Below are 20,478 nucleotides of genomic sequence, written 5' to 3' on the forward strand. Positions count from 1 at the left end.
TGTGCTTGGCTGTCATAAATCCCAATTTAAGTTGTCCAAATTTTTAACTTGCTTCCGTGTAAATATTCTATGCGATTTGAGTTGATAATTATATCATTTGGTCCTTATTCAGTCCCAAACAACAATCCCGTGTTAAGATGTCTGAACTCACCTGTCAGTCAGTTTGATTTAATTGTTTTAAAATACATAGAGTGCCTCTACAATCCTGAAATTTTACTCAGAGCTTAGCTTACTCATTAAATTGAATTGTTACCAAGTTTTATGAATTTAGTAGAACAATTGCTATTTTTATCAGATTTGTAAACTTTATAGCATTCAGGAGATTTTTTCTGAGTTCTTGCCAGAATCCTCTTATTTCTGAAAGTTTCATAAACCCCTATTAGACTTTTCTAATAGTGTATAAATTAACTCATTAATTTAGTGATTCTAGATCTAGTTACATGCATAACAAAATAATGAAATAAGAAAGAAAATCGAGTTTCCTTCCATTGTAAATGGTTCGAAACTTTGGGCACAAATAAGGACACCTTCCTTACTTTTTCTTGAGCTAAAAGATTATGGATGATCCTCCAAACCAAATCTCAAGTCTAGAGATTCTCCTCTTGTTGCACCCAAAACAAACCCTTAAAACTACTAATATAATTAACTAGATTATACTAGTAGTATTCCTTAAAATAAGTTCTAATATTATTATTTTACTACACTAGTAATCTTTTTATGTAATATTAGAATGAACAAATTTTTGTCTAAAACAATTTTAGAGAGATGAGAGAATCATGTGAGAATGTTAATTTTTGCATGAGAAAAATGAGAACATTTTTCTCATAAAAGAGGAAGGGGAACGTGTAGGGAGGTGTCCCAAAGCCAATGTATGGCTTCCACTTTCTTTGTTTCTCTTCTCAAAATAATAGGTGTGTAAGGCTAGTAATATTAGGTTATGATTGTGTCTCAATTTAACAATTAAAATAAAACACCCACTAACCCAAAACCCTCCAATTTCGGTCCACCCATAAAATGGACATCCATTTTATGTTTGTCAATTGTAACATTGTCATACAATATGTCACATGTAGCATGTAACATGTTATTAATTAATTTAATGCATATTTAATAATTAAATATCATTATATAAATTAATTAAATTACAAATAACAAATTTACTAGTAATTGATAATTACTTGTGTATAAAATTGGTCAAGTTAACATAATTCACAACATTTTGTAATTATAATTAACTATTTATTATTATCTCAATTGTTTCATAAACAATAATCAATTTTAGCAACAAAAATATTTTAATTATTAAAAAGAATCTTATTTAATCAAATTACAATAAGATATATATATATATTCTCACTCACTATCATAAATTGTTCAATTTTAAGGAATTAATTAACTTGTATCATTATACAATTAACTAATTTATCTATTAAGGGAATTGTCCTATAGGTGTGACCTTAAGGGATCAACTGACCACCACCATCAAACGACAGTAATGTCAAACTCTAGTTAGCCAATCATTACCGATTAATGCTGATCAGTTGACTATATAAATGAATCACCCCTTACGTATTCTTATCATGAGATTTAAACATGTGATCGCACTATTGTTCAGGACACTTACTCCAACAATCTCCCACTTGCCCGAGACAAGTGTGCGTCACCAATTCTCTTGTCCTATTACAACATCTCCCACTCAATGCAAGGTATCTTGCAGGTCGTACTTGCATTTGATCATATCTAGAGTGGTTTCCTCGATCTGGAGAGTAACTGTCTGACCAGAATTATCTACCGTAGATACCTTTCGAGCGTGGCCACGCATTTTCAGTTCACTACTCCTCGAGTGGCCTTGAGATTTAAAATAACCCTGACAAGGGGTGTACAATTTCTATCGTACTGTTCCCTTCGAGTAGCCACAACTAATCATGACCCAAAAGATGCCCATTTGACCTCAGTTACGAAAGTCGTAGAGCATAAATCAAAGTCACTTAGAAACTGTGCCACCTTGGGCGAACAGTCTTTAGTCTAAGAATTGACTCAAAAGAATACTATAGTAGCTCTCGCCACGACCAGGTTATATAAAAATTGCTAGAACTCTATAAGTGGTCAATGCCCGACAGAGTGTTCCATACAGTCTGCCTATGTGATCGACTAGTCATCCCTTACGACTCTATAGCTTTTGAACTAGCCATCAATCGACTCACACTCTAGTAACTTGGAGACGTCACCTCATGTAAGTAACTAGAGGCCAATACTATGCTAATGCAGTTCACTTTAATGGGGTTCAATATTGTCTCAACAACCCATCAGGATGTAACAAAGTAATGGCTGCAAAGAAAAAATCTACCAGGGCAGCGGTTCCTGCAACTCCTCCTCCTCAGAATCCTGAGGAAATTTCTTCTGAGACCTTGCCTGCTTCTTCTGCTGCTCCATCTCCCATAGTAGATAAGCCGAGTGATCCTCCATTGGAGATGATCTTAATATCTCATGGTGCATTTCAATTCAAGCCTACGAAGGCTTTAAATGAGGATCAGTCTCCTGCAAACCGTTTGAAGCCTGAGTTTGAGAAGATTTTGAAGGATAAGGGGATCATCCTGCGATGCAAGTCCGGATCCCCGAGGATTCTCCTATCGGGCCGACCGGGCTTGTCCTGGTTGGTTCTGCATCCATGACTGGGCCTTCAGGGCAGGCTATAAGCTTCCTTTTTCTCCTCTTATGGTTGAGGTTATTAAAGAAATCGGTGTTCCATCTTATCAATTAATGCCAATGGTGTGGAAGGTTGTATGTTCTATTGAGAACCTCTGTAAAAAAGACAATATTTCTTTTACTCTTGACGATTTGAAGACCTGTTATGCTGTTAAAACAAACAGTCCTGGCCGTATAAGTTTTAAGGTCGAGCGTCTACTACTCCTCTTCGAGTAACTTGGACAAAGGGCCATGATAAGGGTGGGCTACGGCTACATGTTTGTCGGGACCAATTCTGTGGGTCATGACCTGGCGTATTTAAATCATGAGGCCTGCGTGGCTGGCGAGTCTTTTGGTTTCTTTCTTTGCCCTGCATGTTTTATCTATTAGTGAAAATTAAATGAAATTTATAATAAATCATACCTCCTATGTGTGCAGTTGATGACTGGGTTACTGAAACTGAGTATCCCACTCCTAATATTTCTGCTTTCTTTGCTATTCCTCCTTTGGAGAGGTCCTGGCCTCTCTGTTGCGGGGTTGGTCACCTTCCACGCTATTTGAAGGCTGACGGTGCTCCTAGAGCGACTAAAGCTTCAGGGGCTGCTAGCGCCACTACTTCAGGCAGTAAGTCCATCTTGATCTTTCCTTTGTTTTTACCTGGGCTTCCTGATAATGTTTGGTTTGTATTGTTGATACAAAGATTTCGTGTTGCGACCACCGGGTCGTCTATTCGCCTTGCCGGTTTGGTATGGTGACCTCTCACCAGTGGCTAAGATTAAGGAGGAAGGTCCCCAGGGAAGCGGGGATACTGAACCTGTTATTGATTTGACTGAGCAGTATGATGCTGCCAAGGTCACTACTGCACCTGCCGCCTCTGCTGAGACAAGTTCAGCAGCCCAAAAAAGGAGAATTGAAGATGTTGATGTTTCTGCCCCGGTCAGGGAGGTAAGGGCCAGGTTGGATAATATGGAGGCTGCTAGGGTGAAGATCAGGGACTATGCGGCTTCTAAATCGGATGTCATGCTTACCCTTGACCCTGTTGAAACTGCTACTCGTGCGATTGCTTGATGAGATCATTCATCGGCCTCTTGGTCGGTGCCCCGGCCTTTGTGAGGGAGGTAAGCTGGAATAATTTCTATGTGTGTTTTGTTTTGGTAGTTTTCTATTGTTGGTATAAATTACTCATATTTTTCTCTGTTTTTGGTCAGGGTGCTGCAACCTGTCTCCATAATGCCTATCAGGCTACTTCTTTGGTAGCCAGAATTTATTTGATGAGATCAGATTTTGATAGGCTAAAATCTGAGCTGGATTTTGCACGGGCTGACCTGGCTGCTAAACCTGCTAACTTGACCAGGGTGCAGGCTGAAAGGGATGCTGCTAAGACTGAGGCGGTTTCAAGCAAGCGGCTGTTGCAGGAGGCCTTGGATAGGAATGAGGAGCTCAGGCAAGAGAGGGATGACTTGGAGTTCAAGTTGGATGATGCTTCCCTCTATTTCTATATCAAAGGAAGGGCGTCTGCTATGTCAGAGCCTGTCGAGGCCAGGGCCAAATGGGACCCTACAGCTGAGATGGCTTTCGCTGCTTCAAAGTATCCTGACCTGCACAATTTGGAGAATGAACAGGAGGTCGACTCCCCAGGGGAGCAGGACGTTGAAGCTGAACCGGCTAAGAGTGGGGAGCAGGTTGCTGATGCTGCTGCTTCTAAGGAGAAGCAGTAATATATATTATTTCTCAGTTGGTATTTTGGCCCATCCAGGGGGGATGTCTCTGGACAAACATTATTTTTATTTTCCTGTTTTGGGTCAGGGGGACTCTCCCTGACCTTTATGAATATTTTGGTGCCTTTGCCCCAAGGGGGTAAAGGTTTTTATTAATATAGGCATGATGGCCTTCTTTTGGCTGATTTCACTTTTGTCTTTGCTTGATTTGTGAGTTTCATCCTGTTGGGCCTGTCAAGTATTTCGTTTGTATGATCTGCACATTTATTCTGCTTGAATAACCTGCACATTATTTTCGTTTTAATTTGTCATGAGTATTTCAACCAAGTATAGTTTTTTGCTATAATGGTTGAAGGGGTGGGAAATCCGGCATGTCAGGAGGGCTTATGTCCCCTGCCTAGCTGGAGAGCTTGGTATTCGGCCTGTCAAGAGGGCATTTAGACTGATGGTTGGGATAAAACACCCTTGCACCTGTCTTGCCGCGTCCAAATGGGTTGTAATAAGTGGCGATAAACCTAGTCATGTCAGGCAATTATTTCATGCCTGATTGGTCCTGACTCTTTACTGTATCTGGTGGTGGTTACCAACTCGTCAGGCACAGTTAAGTGCAAAAAATTTTTGTTTCAGGAATATACAGTAGAGTAGCCCTCAGTCCTGAATATTTATGCATATAATCTTTTATTATGTATAATTGTTCAGGATTCAAAAAGTAAATAGATGGGTTAGTTGATCAGATATAAAATACAGACAAGGCATGTAAAACATGTAGTTCGTCACATAGCATGTTGGGTTGAGTAGTGATTGAATTTATACCTGATTGTAGCCTGATCTTTACATATGGAATAGTTTTAAATGAGTTACATTCCAGGATCTTGGGATCATTTCCCCTTCTAATGTTTGGAGCCTGTATGCTCTTTGTCCAATAATTGAATCAATTAAGTAAGGGCCTTCCCATGTGGGAGCCAGTTTGCCTGCTGACTTTTCTTTTTTATTTGGAAATACTTTGCGTAGGACAAGGTCTCCTTCTTTAAAGACCCTGACCCTGACGTTTTTTATTGTAAGTCCTGGCGACTGCTTGTTGATATGATGCCATCCTGATTTTGGCAGCGTCTCTTAATTCTTCTGCCAGGACCAAGTTGTCTTGCATCAGGTCTTTGTTTGCTTCAACGTTGTTCAGGCTGCATCTGGATGTTGGTGTTGGAATATGTGTCCTCCGACAATAATGCGATCACGACTGTTGATCATGATGATCAGATGTTTAAATCTCATTATAAAGAATACAATTGGGAAGTAATATTGTTATCACAATCGGTCAACATATATCGGTAATGATTGCCTGACTAGAGTTTGACATTACTGTCGTATGACGGTGGTGATCAGTTGACCCCCTAGGTCATACCTATAGGGCAACACTCTTAATTGATCATTTAATTAATCTTATAATGTTACGGGTTAATTAAATTACTTGAAAAATTGACGGACGATTTTGGAAGTAAAATTTACGTATCACATTAAAATGTGATTAAATGAGATACGGTCTGAGTAATTGAATTGTATCATTACTCGGATGAAATTATTGTTTAAAGAAACAATTGGAATTGAATGAATTATTATAAATACAATCTGTTGTGATTTATAAATGGTAAAATATTTTGGTACAAGTAATTATGAAATTACTAAGTCGATTTTTGTATGTGACGTATTTTTAATAATACGTTGATTTTTAATATGTTAAAAATACATAACAAATTTATGTCACACATGACATGTGACATATTTACAATTGACAAAAATAATATGGAATCCATATTAACTAAAGTGCTGAAAATGGAGGAGTATTAGGCTTAATATTGTGTTTATATTATAAGTGGTAAACATAATGATTAAAAGCAAGAGTAGCCATGCAACCCTATTAAACCTTGTGAAGACAAATGTGGGCATGCATTGGCTCCCCTAAAACACCTCCTCCCACCCGGTTTTCCAAGAAAGAAAGGCAAGGGTTTTGTCTTATATTTTTCAATATACACTACTTTGATTTAGTTAGTGTATTATTCATTCAACCATTATCTAAAAATTAAGATTTCTAGAGAGATAAAAAGCTCTCTTATTCTTCTCCATAATACCGAAATTATTTAGTGTTCATAATAATTTTGGGTCAATTTTCTACTAGATTAATATTATACTAGTACTTATAATATTAATTTGAATTAAGATAAAGCTTTGGGTATTAATCCTAAGGAGAGATCCTACACTTGGATCTTGTTCTTCCATCTTAGGAAAGCTCAAGAACAAAAGAAAAGGAGATTTCTTTTGTGCCCAATAAAACCGAAATCACCAATGTAAGAACATGATTTCTCCTCTATTTTATCATATTGTTTGCATGCATAAAATCCACATTTAATTTTATGACAAATTAATTAAGACATATATGAGTATGTTAGTATGTATAAAGATCTACATTTCCTTCAATCGGTATCAGAGCCACGGTTGTTTGCATGCAAATCGGTTAAAAGTTTTTCCGAGTTATAAGAATAACAAATAAAACTTGTAAAATTTGTGTTATTATGATATATCACGAAATTAATTCATGCATGTTAATATTTCTGGTCCTAAAATATTTTAGGATATTTTGGTTAATTTTACGGATTTTTATTGTTCATATTTTACAATAATGGCATTTAAATATGATTTTATGAGTAAAAATGTCATTTTTGGTCTAAAATTAGCTATACTTCGAATTTTCAGTTGATTTTTGGATATGTTGTCACATATATTATTTTGAGATAACCTGTAAATTTTCATAATTTTTGAACTTGTTATGCTCGAAAAATGAATTTTTCATTATTAAATTCGGATTTAGGTGAAAAATAGGTTAATATGAGTTAAATTTCGAATCTGGTCATAGAAAATTAATATGTTGTCACATGCAATTTTACAAGATGTGTGTAAAATAATTGGCTATAAAGAAGTCATTTTGCATGATTTATGGATTTTTGAAGAAAAATAGCATAAATAGTGACATTATTAGTGGAAAATTAATAAAACATAATCTATGACTTAGAAAAACGTCTAATGTTGCATTTTATTATCTTTTTCAGATATAAAATTGAAAAGTTAGTGAAAATAATTTTTCCATGTTTTTATGATTATTTTATTAAAAATCGATAAACAGCAACATTGTTTTTCCGGAAACATTTCGAAATTTTTAACCTAAGATTTTGAACATTATGAGTGTCATGGTATTTTTCCAGAATGTTCATGAATTTAAATTTCAAATTTTTAATTTATTTGAAATTTTGTGATTTATTTGAAGTTTATGGCTTATTTTTGTAATTTTTGGTCCATTTATGAACAATTTTATAAAATATTCCGTTAATTATGGTCAAATTATTAGTGAAGACTAAATTTTGAGTCCTAAGAGGTTAGGGTAATTAACTTATGCATAAATATGAGTTTATGTATTTTTGTGATTATAAAATGTTGAAATCACGCAAATCCGTAAAAACCGAGTAATATACGATATTGGCTAATTAAAGGCGATTTAGCATAAACTTGGGCATGTTCATACATATTATAATGCTGCATTTTTCCTTTATGATTTTCATAATTTTAATTTATGTAATTTTGAATTATGTAATTTTACTTAGTATGGCCTTAGATTTTAATTGGTATTTCCCGAAATGTATGGGAATATCGATTCGGTTGTAATTTATTGTGATCTCTTATCACCGTTTTGTAATTTAATAGATTTATTTTATTTTAGTTACAAATTTATAATAGGAAATTATGTAATTTATTATGTAATTTTATTCATTCCGGAGTTCCAAAAGACGAATTTCTTCAAGAATGGCGATACATAAAGACGGTGTTACCTCGAGATGCGTGCCACAACCGAAGTTCAAGGGACCAATGGAGTTGGTTTCCGAATATGTAATAGTTAAATAGTTTTTCTATTTTAGGAAAGGCCATACTAGGATTTATTTATCTTTATGCTTGCATTTTATTTTATGTCACATGCATCGCTAAATCGCCATAACTAAAACATGCATCCTTATTTTATCGAGTTTATCGACCGTGTCAATTCGAATTATCGTAGTTCACCGCTTTAGTTCACTTAAAACGTGATAGATAATAAATTGACATGACCTCTCGCTAAAACAAACAATTGAGACATAGCCTTACCAAATAGTAGAAACCATGAAAACCTATTTCGCGACGGAGTGCACTCGGCCCTACCGGGGTACAAACCTTGTTACGTAGGGGAAGTGGGTGATGAGTGTTAATCCACCGAGTTCATGTTAATGAGGGTTTCATCGGCCATACCGTGCCCAAGTTGATGTGGATTTGGATCATGGACACATTTATTCGAAATTTGGATTGAGCTCAACGGAAGTATTCGCGACCGTAGTTGCATGTGTTCCGGGCTATAGATAATTATTAGAGTAATTTTATCGACCAAGAGTTCTAAAAGTAGAATCGATTAAAACGTTAATCCACCGAGTTATATTGATAAAGGTTTCATCGGCCATACCGTGCCTAAGTCGATATGAATTTGGGTCTTGGAATCATTTATCTAGTTGGGTAGAGGTCACTAGAAAAATGCATAAAACTTGTTTAAATCATACATTTTTACGAGTATTATTATTAAAACGACATTTGTTTTACTCCTTATATTTTGTTTTGTAGACCACTTCTTTTTCATAACAAATGGCAACACCAACACCAACTCCTAATGCTACACCTCTCGCTAGTTCGTCATGGCTCCGATCCTTTATGGATCGATGTAAACTTGAAAAGAATGGGTCAAATTTCTCCGAATAGGATGCCCAACTCAAATTAGCCGCCGAAGGTGACGACAAGCTTCGTTACCTTACCGAGGCCTCTCCACCCGAACCCTCCACTAGGTCCACCGCGGCCACTAGGGAAGCATATGAGGCTTACCAAAAGGAGTCCGCCGCAATGAAAAATGTCTTGATATTTGCGATGGAGGCGGACCTCCAAAGGAGAGCCTTTAAAATGGGCAATGCTAATGAGATTTACTCCAAACTTGTGACCATGTTTTCACAAACTCCGCGGATCGTCCAATATGAGGCGGCCGCGGCATTCTTTGATCTCGACTTCAAAGAGGGCCAAAAGGTTAGCCCTCATGTGCTCAAACTCATGGAGCTTGTCGAGACCTTGAAAATTTAAAAGGTTGAAATCCCCAAAGAACTCATCGTAGATAGGATTCTACACTCCTTGTCCAAGTCAAGGCATATGTGCAATTCCGGGTGAATTTCAACATGCAAGACAAGGATGTGTCTCTTGAGGAGTTGCACAAGTTACTTGTGCAAGCCGAGAGGGACATGGGGTTAAATGTGAACCTTCCCAAGGATGTGCTTAACATAAGCACTAAGAGTAAGGGGAAGTTCAAGAAGAATGGGAGAAAGGGCAAGAAGCTAGCTCCCACATTCACCAAAGCTAAGCCTAATGAAGCTAGCACCTCAAAAGTCAAGAAGGGTCCTCTTGAAAAATGCCATTATTGTAATGGCATGGGACATTGGAAAAGAAATTGTTCCAAATACCTTGGTGATATCAAAGCTGGAAAGATCACTCCAGTAGGTAAATGACTATCCTTCTTTTATGTTTCTAATTCAACTATGGTATTATGATGCAAAGTTGTGATAATGTATCTCCCTTTTTATTGTAAATAGGGCCTCCACCAAGCAAAGACAAGGGAAAGGAAAAGCAAGCATGAGAAACCATCAAGAAGCTAGGGATAGCTTTTATGGAGCTTTGCTTTTCATTGTCTTACTTTAATTTATGTTTTGAATCTTTAGAACTTTAAATTTCCGTGTTCGACATGGAAAAGTATTTTGGATAATGGTTTGTATTTTGGATGATGGTGACTTGGTTTGCAACCCAAGTCACCCGTTTTATCATTTATCCTTTTATGTTTTAAAATTCATCTTTAAATGCTTGCACTTTGAAACATAAGATTATTCACTTAAAGTGATCTAATAGACAAATATAATGACGGGTTTCATTATATGTCCACATGCTTAAGGCTTGTGTATGATCATTTATAAAGCGATTTTGAGTCTATGAACTCTCTTAAAGGAATGTCAATCACCAAGAACACATATGAAATCAATAACCATTAGTCTATCTATGAGATAGTTCTCCTTGTACTTCAACATCATTAATTTGTGTCTCATGTGCTATCTTTGAATCTATAGTGTATTTATTCTAAAGATAGAGTGGGATAAAAATGAGGACACAACACACAAGACGAAATAAAATTGTGTACTTGTGTAAATGAAGATCTACGCAAGAGAGAATGATTTGAATGAAGGTATATCTATTTACATAGTATGCCGAATAGATGAGATCTATGGTCTCAAGTTAGTTCTATATGACTAAAGAGACCAAGTGAAATAATCATAAGAGTATATTCTCAAGATAACTACACGAGGAGACCAAAAGAAAGTTTTGGAAGAAAAATGACTAATGTAAAGTCTTAACAAGTTTTTGACTAAGTTTATGAAATATTTTACCAATAGTTTCAACCTTGAGATTTACTTAAGAGCCTAAATGAATCATAGTAACATACTAGTTATGATCGAGTTGCAAAGATTGATATACCGATATCTTCAACGACCAAAGTTTTAACCACGCAAATGTCATTGCTTAAACTCACTATGAAATGGTTAAACCTCCTTCCAAAAGGGTATTTGCGAAGGACGTATTCTAGATATTGTTTATATTTGAATAATGACATTACTACACATCATTATGACATGAGTGTGTTGGAGATTTAAAATCTCTTTCCGTAAGGTTAAGATGAGACCACTTCAAAATAGGTATTTTGAAAGGATATGATGGGAACATATATGGTTTTATCCTAATAACTTGGCAATGTAATTTATATTTCAATTCTTAATAAAAGTTTCGATTGAGAAGTTAATTTCGAAATATGTAGAATTGAGTGGGAGTTAGGAAATTCTCATGTGAAGACATGAAATTTAGTGGGAGCTATCATCCTTTGAATGTTTACAACTCATCACTCATTAAAGAATGACGAGCTAATACCTTCTTTCATAAAGAAGCTTTTGAGTTTTCAATTCTGGATGAAAATGGACAATGATGAATCCAATTACATCAAGGGATGTTGGATTAGTATTAAGAGATACACATCGTATCAACATTCACGTAGGTCATTCATGTAGATGAAAATGGAATTGCCATTAGCAGTCATGGTCGTTCATTGAACCTATGAACGGTTGATATCATGATTATTAGTAACTAATGTTTCCGCCATTAGAATAATCATGTACATGTCCAATTATGAATCATATGCATAAGAGCATGATGATTGATTGGTGAGCCATAATAGAAACGTCATGAATTCTCAAGTAGAATCCGATGAGCGATTTCGGTGTTTGACGGAATACTCTATTGTGTGATAAGAGGTTGCACATATTATAGGGAGTCCGAGCACATATAAGGATTTATGAGAATCCCAAATCTTTCAAGCCTAGAAAGAGAAATGAGAAGTTTTGGAAAGATGCTTGGTTGAATAAGAGGTTATTCAAGATAATCTTTCCTAGTTAAGCTAGGACTTGTGAGAAGTGCTAAGCTAATAATCTTGACGAATTGTTACAAGATTCTACAAAACATATACCTAGTGCATTGTATGTGGATGGAATACTTGATCAGTACAAGTTATTTCATTCATCACAAATTCGTTCATTATATGATGGTCGATAAGAAAGTTCTTTCAAGTTAAAGAACCGAAACCAAGGTCGGGAAGCTTGATGTGTACTTGGTAAGATTCATGCTATAAGAGGGAACATGAATGTAAAGAAAATTGCAAGTGTAAGAAGTTTGAACACATGGACACATGGGATGTTAAACTTCTATTGCAATCAATAAGTGTTTACACTTATGATATACATCACAAGGTTGTAATATGATATTGACTACCCGAGTGTGATGTCGACATTTGTCGTTTGAGTTATTATTAACTCACCTTGCATATTGTTATATCCAAACGGGTTGTAGAGACAATTGAACCCCGTTAAAGTGAACATGGATTAACATTGTATTTGCCCATAGTTACTTATATGAGGTGACGTCTCGAAGTGACTAGAGTGTGATGCGATTGATGACAAGTTCAAGTGCCATAGAGTCATGTGAGATGACTAGTCGATCACATAGGCAGACTGTTAGGAACATTTTGTCGGGCCTAATGACCGCTTATAGAGTTCTGGCAAATTTATATAGCCTGGTCGTGGCGAGAGCTACTATAGTATTCAAATGAGTCGATTCTTTTGACTAAAGACTATTCGCCTAAGATGGCACAGTTTCAGATTAACTTTGATTTGTGTTACTACGACCTTCGTAAATAGGGTCAAATGGGCATATTTTGGGTTATGATGGCTGTGGCTAGTTGAAGGGAATGAGTGCGATAGGAATTGTCCACCCCTAGTCGTGGTTATAACAATATGTCGGGGCCACTCGAGGAGTAATGAACTTGAAATGCGTGGCCACGCTCGGAAAGTATCTATGATAGATAAGTCCTGGTCAATCGGTTATTCTCCGGATCGAGGAAACCACTCTCGATATGATCACTTGCAAGTACGACCTGAAAGACACCTTGCATTGAGTGGGAGATAGTAATAGGACAAGAGAATTGGTGACGCACACTTGTCGAGGACAAGTGGGAGATTGTTGGAATATGTGTCCTCCGACAATAATGCGATCACGACTGTTGATCATGATGATCACATGTTTAAATCTCATTATAAAGAATACAATTGGGAAGTAATATTGTTCTTTGTCAACTAGTCAACATATATCGGTAATGATTGGTCGACTAGAGTTTGACATTACTTGTCGAATGACGGTGGTGATCGATTGACCCCCCCTAGGTCATACCTATAGGGCAACACTCTTAATTGATCATTTAATTAATCGTATAATGTTACGGGTTAATTAAATTACTTGAAAAATTGACGGACGATTTTGGAAGTAAAATTTACGTATCACATTAAAATGTGATTAAATGAGATATGGTCTGAGTAATTGAATTGTATCATTACTCGGATGAAATTATTCTTTAAAGAAACAATCGGAATTGAATGAATTATTATAAATACAATCTGTTGTGATTTATAAATGGTAAAATATTTTGGTACAAGTAATTATGAAATTACTAAGTCGATTTTTATATGTGACGTATTTTTAATAATACGTTGATTTTTAATATGTTAAAAATACATAACAAATTTATGTCACACATGACATGTGACATATTTACAATTGACAAAAATAATATGGAATCCATATTAACTAAAGTGCCGAAAATGGAGGAGTATTAGGCTTAATATTGTGTTTATATTATAAGTGGTAAACATAATGATTAAAAGCAAGAGTAGCCATGCAACCCTAATAAACCTTGTGAAGACAAATGTGGGCATGCATTGGCTCCCCTAAAACACCTCCTCCCACCCGGTTTTCCAAGAAAGAAAGGCAAGGGTTTTGTCTTATATTTTTCAATATACACTACTTTGATTTAGTTAGTGTATTATTCATTCAACCATTATCTAAAAATTAAGATTTCTAGAGAGATAAAAAGATCTCTTATTCTTCTCCATAATACCGAAATTATTAAGTGTTCATAATAATTTTGGGTCAATTTTCTACTAGATTAATATTATACTAGTACTTATAATATTAATTTGAATTAAGAGAAAGCTTTGGGTATTAATCCTAAGGAGAGATCCTACACTTGGATCTTGTTCTTCCATCTTAGGAAAGCTCAAGAACAAAAGAAAAGGAGATTTCTTTTGTGCCCAATAAAACCGAAATCACCAATGTAAGAACATGATTTCTCCTCTATTTTATCATATTGTTTGCATGCATAAAATCCACATTTAATTTTATGACAAATTAATTAAGACATATATGAGTATGTTAGTATGTATAAAGATCTACATTTCCTTCAGTTGGTACTCGTACTTCCACAGGAATGACAGCTTCACAGCCATACACGAGGGAGTAAGGTGTTTGGCCTGTTGCAGTTTTTTGAGTTGTCCTGTCTGCCCATAGTACTAATGGAAGTTCTTCAGCCCATCTGCCTCGTCTTCTTTTCAGCTTCTTTTTTAGGCAGCTTATGACTACCTTGTTGCTTGACTCCGCCTGGCCATTAGCTTTTGGATATCCAGGGGTCGATGTTACCAGGTTGATATTCCATTCTTGGCAAAATGCTTGGGTCCTTTTCCCCACGAACTGAGTTCCGTTGTCACATACTATTTCTGATGAGACTCCATATCTGCAAATAATGTTTGTCCTGATGAAGGATATCACTTCTTTTTCGGTTACTTGCCTGAAAGAGTCAGCCTCAATCCATTTGGAGAAGTAATCAGTCATGGCTAACATGAAGACTTTTTGTCCTGGAGCTACAGGCAGCTTTCCCATAATATCCATGCCCCACTTTATAAATGGCCAGGGTGCGGAGATTGAATGAAGGAGTTCAGATGGCTGATGTATGATTGGTGCATGAATTTGGCAGGCTTCGCATTTTGAAGAGTATTCTAGGCAGTCAGCCCTCAGTGTAGGCCAGTAGTAGCCTGTCCTGAGAACTTTGCTTCCCAGGCTCTTTCCTCCTTTATGGTTGCCACAGTGTCCATCATGTATTTCTTGAAGTACTAGTTTGGCTTCGTCAGGCTCCAAGCATCTCAGGTAGGGTCCAGCCTTTATGTTTTGAACACCGAGGTCTAGACATACCTTTAAGCCTGCTATCAGGGCTTCATATTCTGCTTCATTGTTGGTAGCTTTGAATTCACAACTCACAACCTGAGCTATTACATCTCCCTGTGGTGATTTAAGTACTAGTCCTAACCTTGTCCCCCTGGCGTTGGAAGCCCCATCTATGAATAGGGTCCATTCCTGGTATGGGGTTTTATTTTCTAGTTGATTGACTTCTTTTATTAGGTCTGGTTCCAGGTTAGAGCTAAAATCAGCCACAAAGTCTGCTAGGGCTTGCGATTTGATCGCTGCCCTGGGTTCAAAAGAGATGTCATATGTGCTAATCTGTACTGACCATTTGGCCATCCTGCCTGAAAGTTCAGGTTTGCGCAGGACATATTTTATGGGTATGTTGGTCCTGACTATAATGGGGTGACTTTCAACATAAGGTCTCAACTTGGTACATGACATAATTAAAGCTAAAACATATTTTTCAAGTAGTCCATACCTCAACTCAGCATCTAGCAGGCTTTTACTTACATAGTAGACTGGATGTTGCTGCCCGTCCTGTTCTTTCACCAGATCACACGATCATCGTGTCGATGATGATAGGTATACTGACAAAGGTTCTCCTTTTTCTGGCTTAGCCGGTAAGGGTGGAGATGATAAATAGGATTTTTGATCCTGAAAAGCTGCCTCATGCCCATCCGTCCACTGGAATTGTTTATTTTTCCTGAGGAGATTATAGAATGTTTTGCATCTTTCGGAGGATCTTGATATAAAGCGGTTCGGGGCAGCCACCCTACTGTCAATTTTTGGATATCCTTGACAGACTTGGGTGACTGTAGTTCCAGGATAGCCTTTATCCTGTTCGGGCTGGCTTCTATGCCTCTCTTTGTGACCATATATCCAAGAAATTTACCTGCAGAGACTCCAAAGTGGCACTTTGCGGGGTTTAACTTCATGTTATACTTTTCTAATATCTCAAATGCTATTTCTAGGTGCTTCACATGATCTTCCGCATTCTTGGATTTCACCACCATGTCATCTATGTATACTTCCATGATGTCACCTATCCGGTCTTTAAACATCATGTTGACCAGGCGCTGGATACGTTGCCCCGCATTCTTCAGCCGAAAGGCATGGTAGTGTAACAAGATATGCCTCGATGCAGTAATGAATGCAGATACTCTCCCGGTCGGCAGGTGCATCTTTATCCGATTGAATCCGCCGGAAGCATCCATGAATGTTAGCATCTCATGGCCTCGTGTGACGTCTACCATGGCATCAATATGAGGCGGGGGAATGGATCTTTAGGACAGGCTATGTTTAGGTCAGTGTAGTCTACACAGACTCTCCACTTTCCATTCTTTTTCTGCACAACAACCACGTTAGCCAGCCATTCAGGGTACATTACTTCCCTGATCATCACCATATCCAAGAGTTTTTCTACTTCCTCATTTATTATGGTGTTTCTTTTAGCTGCAAATTTGCGCCTTTTCTGATGTACAGGCTTAAAAGATGGGTAAACATTGAGCTTATGAGTAATAACATCAGCGCTAATTACAGTCATATCAAAATGTGACCAAGCAAACCAAGATGATTTATTTTTAAGGAATTTTACCAGTTCGGGCCTGACACTATCTGGTGCGTCAGATCCTATCAAAACATACCTGTCAGGGTGCTCAGGGTCTAGGATTACCTGATCTATTTCCATTCTGGGAGGTGCCACATAAGTGCTCCTGACAGGGTACTGTAATTGCTATGCCAGGGACTTATCTGCCTTGGAAGGCTTCAAAGCTGCTGTGTAGCATTCATGGGTTGTCTTCTGATCCCCTTTGATTGTGGCTATGCCCCAGTCTGTTGGTATCTTGATGCACTGGTGATAGGTTGATGGTACGGCCTTGACATTGTGAATCCAGGGTTTGCCCAGGATGGCATTGTAGGATGACAAGCAGTCAAGGACTCCAAACTTCTCATAGGATGAGACTCCTTCCACGTAGGTTAGGAGGTGGATTTCTCCTAAGGTGCTCCTGGTTTCACCGCTGAATCCTACTAGGACGCTGGATATTTTGGTGATTTGATCCTCGTTTATCTTCATGGCTTTCAGTACATCAAGCATGATCAGGTTCACTGAGCTACCTCCATCTACCAGGATCCTTCTGACCGTGGTTGTTCCAATCTGCATAGAAATGATCAGGCCATCATGATGAACATCAGGGATTCCCACCAGGTCACAATCATTAAAAGTGATTGTAGGGACTAGATCCAGCTTGCAGGGTGACACAGTCCTTGGTGTCCTAGCTATCTTCTTTGCTGCTGAACTTGTCAGGCCGCAAATTTCCCAACCTCCAGATATGAATTTTACTTCATAGATTGGTGGTGGTGGAGGGAGACTACGATCCTGCTTGTTCTCCTGGTTTTCTTTATCCTGGTTTGCGTTCCTACCCTTAGTCTTGATCAGGTCTTTTAAGTACCCTGACTTTAACAGGTAGGCTACCTCCTTTCTCAGGGTGAAACAATCATCCGTGGTGTGTCCAATATCCATGTGAAATTCGGACCATTTTGAGTTGTCTCTTCTGGGATTTGGATTCTCTAACTTCTTGGGCCATCTAACAGCTGATCCCATGTTGTCGAGTCTCTGGATTAGTCCTGCAATATCAACACTGAAGTTATGTTAGGAGATAGGTGGATAAACTTCAACCTTACCTTGGTACTCATGGGTCAGGTTAACTTCTGACTGGTCTGGCCTGGAATATGGGGTAGGTCTGTAGTTGTTCCCTCTGTTGCTTTTCCTATTGCCTCTTTCATGGTCCTTCGATCTGCTGGGTGATCCAAGTTTTTAGCTTTTATCTTCTTCCAGCCTGATGAAAGCGAGAGTCTTGGCCTTAACATCTTCGAAGGTGTGGCAGTGATACTTAGTGAGTTCGCTGTATAAGTCACTGTATGGTAGTAACCCATGTCTGAATGCCTCCAATGCTGTTCCAACGTCACACCTGGGTATAGACACTTTCTCTTTGTTGAATCTTGCAAGGAATGTCCTCAGAGTTTCATCAGGCTTCTGTTTAACTCGGTAAAGGTCACTGGATCGCTTTTCCAACTCCCTACTTGCTTGCAAACTCTGCTGGTTGAAACTATTGATCGGGTTGGCAAAGGAATGGATGCTTTGCCAGGTTGGCGGGTTGATGTACCATTGCGAGAGCGGGGCCAGGTCGGGTCGTTCCAAATCCCTTGCACATGCATACTTGTCTGAACTCGCTGGGAATAGATGCAGCCAACATCTCATGCTTGTAAAGAGCCACGTGATTTTGTGGATCTGTGGTTCCATCATAGACCCTCATGGATGGAATTGTGAACTTTTTTGGTAGGTCTACTTTTGCTATTTCGTCTATGAAAGGCGAATCAGCATAGCTATCAGGGGCAGCTTCTTCTATGCTGGCAGGTACTCCTGGTATCTTATCGACTTTTTCGTTGAGTTTCTTGATCTCCTGAACTACTCCCATCATGATGGCTACTGCAGATTCATCAGGTTTCTCTTTATCATTATCTTTTGGTTCATCATCACCATCTACGTTAATGACTTTAGGAGTACTTGGGCTCCCAAAGCTGGAAAAATCAATGTTCTTAATGATTGATGAAAACGGGGTTCCTGGTTGGAATCTAGAGCCTGCCCCTTGGGCTTTTTCTAATTTTTGCTTCAGGGCGGACTCAGATTCTTTCAATTGCAGGATTTCTGCTTCAGTTTGGGCCACTTTTTCTTTCAGGCTTTCCAACTCAGCGATTTTTTGGAGAGCTGCATTCAATTGTTCTTCAACGGTGGGTTGGGCCATTTTTATGGGATTTTTGAGTTTTTGTAAGATAAGAAAAAAGGATTTAAAGAGCAAGATGCCCCACGGTGGGCGCCATGTTGTTTTGTGTGGATTTTGTGCAAGACGAAATCAGGTCAGGGTGAAACTGTGTAGGGTTAACTAGCTCTAGGTAGTCTGTTGGTCAGGTCGTCAGGGTGCAATAACAAGACGTAAATGAAATAACAATAATAACAAGATAAGCAATTTTGTACGTGGAAAACCCTTGAATGGGAAAAAACCACGGGCACCAAGCCAGGAGAGGATTTCACTATGTAATTTGGGAGAATAATTATATGATAATAACAATCTTTGTATCTCTCTAAGTGTTGTATATGCTTCTTCTTGCGTATGAATGAGATGCCTCCTATATCTTCAAAGTGTTCCTTATATAGTCTTCCATCTTGAACGGCTGCTTGATCTGGTCATTAAAGGCAGAATATTCTCCATAATTGCCAGTAGTAATTGCTAATTATTCCTCCCTTAATTATCGCTTTTCTTTGCGTAATCTTCACATTTAGTGCCGCGTATATATTTCCTTTATTATACGCGTATATGGTCTAACATCGTCCTGATATTTTGACCGTTGTCCTCTCCATGGCCTGGCGCCTATCTTCAAGTGCCCGATAGCCGACACTCGACAGGCTGGTAGTCGAGTTTAGGTGAGATACTGACCAGGAAGGTCTGCGGATTTCCAGGCCTAACACATGTCAAACAAGGAAATTTTTAGAAGTTCTAAAACAACATTTCAAAATACAACAATAAAGAGAAGACAATCAAAATAAGGGCCAAGCTTGCATAGGACATCTACTATGGGTGGCTACTCTAGCTTCCCTCGAAGAGCCTCCTTAGGCTTGATTTTCTCTGCCTTTGTCTTTGCTCGGATGCCCTTAAATACAATTAAAAAAGGGTAAGAATCACAACTTGTATCCAAATACCAATGTTGAGATTGAAATCAAAACATGAATGATAGGGAGAAATAAGTTTTACCTACTCGAACAATCTTTCCAGTTTTGAGATCTCCAAGATACTTCGGGCAATTCCTTTTCCAATTTCCTACGCCATTACAATAATGACATTTGTCCTTGGAAGTAGCACCTCTTCTGGAAGAGCTTTTCTCAATAGCTTTTCCATTTCCCTTGAAAGGAGTGGGCTTCTTACTCTTTCTAGCACTCTTTTTAAACTTCCCTTTGCTCTTATTGTTAATAACGAGAACATCCTTGGTTGAGCTAACATTTAGACCCATGTCTCTCTCGGCTTGCACAAGAATTTTGTGCAACTCATGGAGAGTAGTCTTCATATTTTGCATATTGTAGTTTACACTAAACTGTACATATGCTTTGATTTTGTTTAAGGAATGTAGAACTTGGTCTATAACGAGTTGTTAGGGAATGTCAACCCCTTGCATTTTAAGGGTCTCAACAAGCTCAATCAACTTGAGCACATAAGGGCTAACCTTTTGGCCCTCTTTGATGTTGATCTCGAAAAATGCGGAGGTC

The sequence above is a fragment of the Silene latifolia genome, chromosome 8 (assembly GCF_048544455.1).
Source record: "Silene latifolia isolate original U9 population chromosome 8, ASM4854445v1, whole genome shotgun sequence".
Classification (NCBI taxonomy): domain Eukaryota; kingdom Viridiplantae; phylum Streptophyta; class Magnoliopsida; order Caryophyllales; family Caryophyllaceae; genus Silene; species Silene latifolia.